Here is a 7,168-nt window from a genome sequence, read left to right as displayed (position 1 = left end):
AGAATGGTGTGAACCCGGGAGGCGGAGGTTGCAGTGAGCCGAGATCGCACCCCTGCACTCCAGCCTGGGTGACAGAGCGAGACTCCATCTCAAAGACTGAAAAAAGATAAGCTAAAAGTATCATTGAGCCCCACCTAACTAAAAGTGACTTTTTTTTTTTTTGAGACAGAGTTTCGCTCTTGTTGCCCAGGCTGGAGTGCAATGGCGCGATCTCAGCTCACTGCAACCTCCGCCTCCCAGTTTCAAGCAATTCTGCTGCCTCAGCCTCCTGAGTAGCTGCTACAGGCCTGCACCACCATGCCTGGCTATTTTTAGTAAAGATGAGGTTTCACTGTGTTGGTCAGGCTAGTCTCAAACCCCTGACCTCATGATCCGCCCGCCTCGGCCTCCTAAAGTGCTGGAATTAAAGGCGTCAGCCACCGCGCTCTGCCGATTTTTTGTATTTTTAGTAGTGATGAGGTTTCACCATGTTGGCCAGGCTGGTTTCGAACTCCTGACCTCAAGTGATCTGCTGGCTTCGGCCTCCCAAGGTGCTAGGATTACAGGCGTGAGCCACCGTGCCCAGCCGACATGATTCATTTATTCGTTTAGAAAAATTGCTTTCAGGCCGGGTACAGTGGCTCATGCCTGTAATCCTAGCACTTTGGGAGGCCGAGGTGGGTGGATCACGAGGTCAGGAGATAAAGACCATCTTGGCTAACGCGGTGAAACCCCGTCTCTACTAAAAATACAAAAAATAAGCAGGGCGTGGTGGTGGGCACCTGTAGTCCCAGCTACTCGGGAGGCTGAGGCAGGAGAATGGCGTGAACTCAGAAGGTGGAGCTTACAGTGAGCCGAGATCGCGCGACTGCACTCCAGCCTGGGTGAGAGAGCCACCTCAAAAAAAAAAAAAAAAAAGAAAAATTGCTTTCTACTCGGGAGTTGTAAAGATTTAGCAATCATCACCTGTGTCCTGGGCTTTAACAAAACCTACCTGTCTATTTAGATCCTGTAATATATCAACTGTGAATTGTACCCCAACAAGCCAATTATTCGAAACAGTATCTCTGAGGGAATTAGAAAACACAACATTATCTCTGTCCCTGGCTGAACAGACAAGTTTCATTCAGAAGCTAAACATGCTGAAAAATAAACAGTTCCCCTTGAAAATCCAGTTTTGCTGTTGGGACAAATGTTAACACAACATTTCTTTGGTAACTAACCAGGTGCTTTTTTTGTGTAAATGACTATAACTAGTAGCTGTAACTACAACCAGATACAGTGTTTGAGCCCAATAAAATAAGAATCTGTAACAGGCCTGCAAGCCCTAATCAGCCAACCTGTTTTGTGTACAGCCTCTCCAGCTAAGAATGATTTTTATATTGTTAAAAAGTTAAAAAGCAGGAAGGGGCTGGGCGCGGTGGCTCACGCGTGTAATCCCAGCACTTTGGGAGGCCGAGGCGGGCGGATCACGAGGTCAGGAGATGGAGACCATCCTGGCTAACACGGTGAAACCGTGTCTCCACTAAAAAATACAAAAAAAAAATTAGCCGGGCGTGGTGCGGGGTACCTGTAGTCCCACCTACTCAGGAGGCTGAGGCAGGAGAATGGCGTGAACCTGGGAGGTGGAGCTTGCAAGATTGCGCCGAGATTGCGCCACTGCACTCCAGCCTGGATGACAGAGTGAGACTCCCTCTCAAAAAAAAAAAGCAGGAAGGGGAGGAGCATGAATGTGTGACAGTGACTTTATGTTGCCCACAAATCCCAAAATATTTACTATGTGGTCCTTTATAGAAAAAGTTTGCTCACCTGTAATCCCAGCACTTTGGGAGGGCAAGGCAGGGGGATCACTTGAGGTCAGAAGTTCGAGACCAGCCTGGTCAAAATTGGGAAAATCTGTCTGTATTAAAAATACAAAAATTAGCCAGGTGTGGTGGTGCACTATAATCCCAGCTACTCAGTAGGCTGAGGCAGGAGAATCGCTTGAACCCGGGAGGCAGAGGAGGCTGCAGTGAGCCGAGATCGTGCCACTGCACTCCAGGCTGGAAGACAGTGAGATCCTGTCTGAAAAGAAAAAAAAAAGTTTGCTGACTTCTGCATAAAAGTACTACACATTGTGTAAGAGAAAGAAGGGAAAGATGATGGGCATAGAGTTATTTCCTTTGTTTTAACTATTAACATTTAGACTAAAGAATATACAATGAAATAAAAAAAGAAAAAACAATAAAAAAAATATACAAGGATATAGGAACTGCTCTGGACATCTTCCTAAAGCCTAGGAAAAAAAAAAATCAAGATCACTTGTTAAAGAATCTATGAAACAAGTCTTCAGAGAACTTATTAATATCACTAATTAGGGCTATATACAAATATTAACTTATCTTTGTGGCATTTTACAGTTTACAAAGCACCTAGAAACACATTATCTCAATTTCAGGCTGACATTTCTGTGAAGCAGCTGCAGGTCAAAAATCATTTTTTTGTCTTTGTTTTTGTTTTTGTTTTGTTTTGCCTGAGACAGGGTCTCACTCTGTTGTGCAAGCTAAAGTGCAGTGGTGCAATCATGGCTCACTGCAGCCATGATCTCACGCCCAGATGATCCTCTCACATCAGCCTCCTGAGTAGCTGGGACTATAGGCGCATGCCATGCCACCATACCTGGGTAATTTCTTGTATTTCTTTTGTAGAGATGGGGTTTTGCCATCCTGCCCAGTCTGGCATTATCAGGTCAGGTTTTTTCGGGTTTTTTGTTTTTGTTTTTTTTGTTATTGTTTTGTTTTGTTTTTTGAGACAGAGTCTCACTCTGTCTCCTAGGCTGGAGTGCAATGGCGCCATCTCAGATCACTGCAACCTCCACCTCCCAGGTTCGAGTGACTTTCCTGCCTTAGCCTTCCGGGTAGCTGGGATTTACAGGCGTGCGCCACCATACCCGGCTAATTTTTGTATTTTTAGTAGAGAAAGGGTTTCACCATGTTGGCCAGGCTGGTCTTGAACCCCTGATCTCAAGTGAGCCATGCACCTCAGCCTCCCAAAGTGCTGGGATTACAACAGGTGTGAGCCACCGCACCCAGCCATTATCAGTTTTTATAGGAGGAAAGTGAAGCTTAAAGCTATGAAGTGACCAATCTAAGGTCAACAGCTATAAATGCCAGGATCAGATCTTGAACCCAGACTTTGACACTCAACATCGTATATTTTCTTTTCATTTATTTACTATTTATTTTAAGACATGGTTTCACTCTGTCATCAGGCTGAAGTGCAAGGGTACGATCACAGCTCCCTGCAGCCTCAGACTCTTGGGTTCCCATCTCATCCTCTTAAGTAGCTTGGACTACAGGTACATGCTACCATGCCTGGCTAATTTTTAAAAAACATTTTTGTAGAGACAGGATCTCACTATGTTGCCCAGACTGGTCTCAAACTCCTGGCCTCAAGTGAGTCTCTCACCTCAGCCTCCCAAAGGCATGAGCCACCTCGCTTGGCCCGATTATATACTTCCTGTATATCCATGTTTCCATAATAATTTCCAGCCCTGTTTTACTTTCAATTTGTGTATATGGAGTTTATCAATACGTGAAAATAAAATGCATTAAATCACAGTTATTACTGTGACTTGGGTTCATATATAAGATCAAAAAAGTTTTCAAATCAGGTTGTTTTTACATTTATCATCATTGTAATCATCTAGAAAACGTAATTTTTCCTTAAATGAACTCAAAGGCATGAAAACTTATAACTCTAGATTCTAAATATAAACACAAAAGTTTAAACATTGTCCTTTAAAATATCAGATTTTTATCAAGACTGTATGATACTGGCATAAGGATAGGCATATAGGTCAATGGAATAGAACTGAGAGTCCAGAAATAAACCCATACATTTATAACCAATTGATTCTCAACAAGGATACCAAGACAATTCAAAGGGGGAAAGAACAGTCTTTACAACAAATGGTGCTAAGAAAACTGGATAACCACATGCAAAAGAATAAAATTGCCCCCCACCCCGGCCTCACACTATGCAAAAACTAACTCAAAATGGATCAAAGACCTAAATGTAGGAGCTAAAATATAAAACTCCTAAGAGAAAACATAGGTGTAAATTTTCATGACTAGACGGTGATAGTTTCGTAGACATGGCATCCAAACCACAAGCAATGAAGGAAAAAATAAATTAGACTTCACGTAAATCAAAAACTTGTGCTTCAAAGAACACTATGTGCCGTGACAGGGATACCAAATAAATAAAAATAAATTTTAGGCCAGGCGCAGTGGCTCATGCCTGTAATCCCAGCACTTTGGGAGGCTGAGGCGGGGAGATTGCTTGAGCCCAGGTGTTCCAGACCAGCCTGAGCAACATGGTGAAACCCCATCTCTACAAAAAATACGAAAAGTAGTCGGGTGTGGTGGCGTGTGCCTGTAAGGGCATGCCTGTAGTCCCAGCTACTCGGGAGGCTGAGGTGGGAGGATCATCTGAGCTCAGGGAGGTCAAGGTTGCGGTGAGCTGTGATCACACCACTGTGCTGCACTCCAGCCTGGGCAAGAGTGAGACCCTGACTCCAAAAAAAAAAAAAGATAACCCATTTAAAAATAGGCAAAGGATTTGAATAGACATTCTCCAAATAGTCAATAATAAGCACATGAAAGATATTCAACATCCTTAGTCATTAGAGAAATGCAAATTAAAATCACAATGAGATATGACTTTATATCCACTAGGGTGGCCATTAATATCAAAGACAAACAATAACAAATGTTGACCAGGTTGTGGAGAAATTGGAAACACCATATGTTGCTGGTAGGAATATAAAATGGTGCAGCCACTTAGGAAAACAGTTTAGCACTTCCTCAAAAAGTTGAACACAGAGGGCTGGGTGCAGTGGCTCATGCCTGTAATCCCAGCACTTTGGGAGGCCAAGGCGGGAGGATCACAAGGTCAGGAGATCAAGACCATCCTGGCTAACACGGTGAAACCTTGTCTCTACTAAAAATACAAAAAAAAATTAGCCAGGCGTGGTGGCGGGCGCCTGCAGTCCCAGCTGCTTGGGAGGCTGAGGCAAGAGAACGGCGTGAACCCAGGAGGTGGAGCTTGCAGTGAGCCGAGATCGCGCCACTGCACTCCAGCCTTGGCGACAGAGCAAGACTCCGTCTCAAAAAAAAAAAAAAAAAGTTGAACATAGAGTTACCATTTGACCAAGCAATTCCACTCTTAGATATATGTATGTACCCATGTCCATACATAATGTAAAGACATATGTTTACACAAAAACTGTACACGAATGTTCATAGTAGTATTATTCATAATAGCCAAAAAGTAGGCCCAAGCCAAATATCGTTCCACTAATGAATGGATAAATAAAATGTGGCACATCCATACAACAGAATATAATTCATCCATAAGAAGGAATTAAGTACTGATATATGCTACAACATGAATGAACCTTGAAAACCTATTAAGTGACAAAAGCCAGATTAAGTGACAAAAGCCAAACACGAGAGGTCCCATATTGTATAATCAATCACATTTATATGAAATGTCCAGAATAGGCAAATCCATACAGACAGAAAGTAGATTTGTGGGTGCCAGGAGCTGGGGGAAGGAAGAATGGGGAGTTACTGCTACTGGGTATGGGATTTCTTTTTGGGGTGATGAAAATATTCTGGAATTAGAGAGTAGTGATGTTGTCAACCTTGTGAATGTACCAAAACCCACTGAATTGGACACTTTAAAAGCATGAGTTTCATGGTATGTGAATTATACCTTAATTTAAAAAAATTTAACATGAAGTTCTTAAAATCCTCCTACCTTTATTGTTGGAATATAGAACCCTAACAAGGTCATTGTAGAAGCCAACAAATATAAAATGGATTAGGAAGATATTTAAAGTGGAAAGTTAAATAGTTGAAGTGGCAAAATGATGACATAACTGTGAGTAGATTGGGAAAGTAGAAGCAAGTGAAGCTAAAAAAATATATATGGTTAATTAAAAGGTCTTCTAGATGTAGAACAAGTTTAGGTGAAAGCAGAGGAAAAATAAATTAATTCTTCTTTTTTAAATAGACAAGGGTTTCACTATGTGGCCCAAGCTGGCCTCAAACACTTGGACTCAAGTCATCATACTATCTCAGCCTCCTGAGTAACTGGGACTATAGGTGCCAGCCACCATGCCTAACTTAAACTAATTATTTATTTAATAATTTTTTCATTATTTGGTTGTAATCCTGAGTCACAACACCTCTGAGAAATTTTTAGAGCACAGGAAAGTTATAAGAATAGCATTATTATGATCTCATTTTATTTGGAAGTCAAGGAGATGGAACAAGCTGCCCAACATTACATAATAATAATGCATCCAAGAAATTTCACTGGAGGCAAACTTTACCTGTTTGCTACTTTTCTGTTGAAAATGTCAACTAAGTCAGCTTTAAAGTGACATAATAAAGCCATACCTGTATCCCTCAGTCCAAACTGATCAAGAATTACTGTTAAATATAAAAGCCAGTGTGTATTCTAGGTTGTATTCTTACACAAAATAGTACAAAACCTTGCTGGTTGGATGATAATATTCCATTTTCTGTCTACTTGGAAACTAAGTTTTTAAATGAAATTAAAATGTTTCCTTGATTGAAGTTAAACAATAATAATTGCTATCTAAGTATCCCAATCACAATAAATAAATGAGTGAATGATGAATGAGCTATTTATCACAGAATTGTGAAGGACCAAGATCCCTCAATGTAGTCATTCTATTACATTGAACACAAGATGCAGACAATGAGATCATCTCATAAAAGATTTGGGGGAAAGACAATTTGCAAGAATGTTCTATGCAAATACCAGGACTTGTCACTTTATCAGCAAATGTCAGCATCCTCGTTAGCCCTGCCTTTGTGCGGCCAGTAATCACGAAAAACATTTGCATGACGCTTTTAGCCATTTGTTTTACTTAACTGGGACAACAACCCTCTGAGAGTAAAGGCCAGGAATTATTGCATCATTATCCATTTGACATCTTAGGAAGCAGAGGCTCAGAACAGGGAAGTGACTTGCCCAAAGTCAATAGGCTGGTGGGTGGCAGAGCTGGGGCTCAAAGCCGGATCTTCTAATACCAGATCTCATCTTCTTTCCTCTGCATTCGCTACTTCTCCAGGTAAGCGATGTCAGGGCAGGCTCAGACATTCTAGAAGAG

At 41.6% G+C, this 7,168-nt stretch overlaps 1 protein-coding gene across 1 annotated transcript in view; it reads right to left on the bottom strand.

Annotated features, from left to right (window-relative positions):
* Positions 1 to 5,488: 5,488 nt before the first annotated feature.
* Positions 5,489 to 7,168, bottom strand: part of ATXN1L (ataxin 1 like) — a 41,840-nt gene continuing 40,160 nt past the window's right edge. The window contains exon 4 of the transcript XR_010114151.1: positions 5,489 to 7,159. The gene's annotated coding sequence lies outside the window, so the exon portion shown is untranslated. The remainder of the gene's footprint in view (positions 7,160 to 7,168) is intronic.

This window comes from Symphalangus syndactylus, chromosome 11 (assembly GCF_028878055.3).
Source record: "Symphalangus syndactylus isolate Jambi chromosome 11, NHGRI_mSymSyn1-v2.1_pri, whole genome shotgun sequence".
Taxonomy (NCBI): Eukaryota; Metazoa; Chordata; class Mammalia; order Primates; family Hylobatidae; genus Symphalangus; species Symphalangus syndactylus.
Note: the sequence above shows the minus strand (reverse complement) of the source record. Positions and strands in the feature narration are given on the sequence as shown.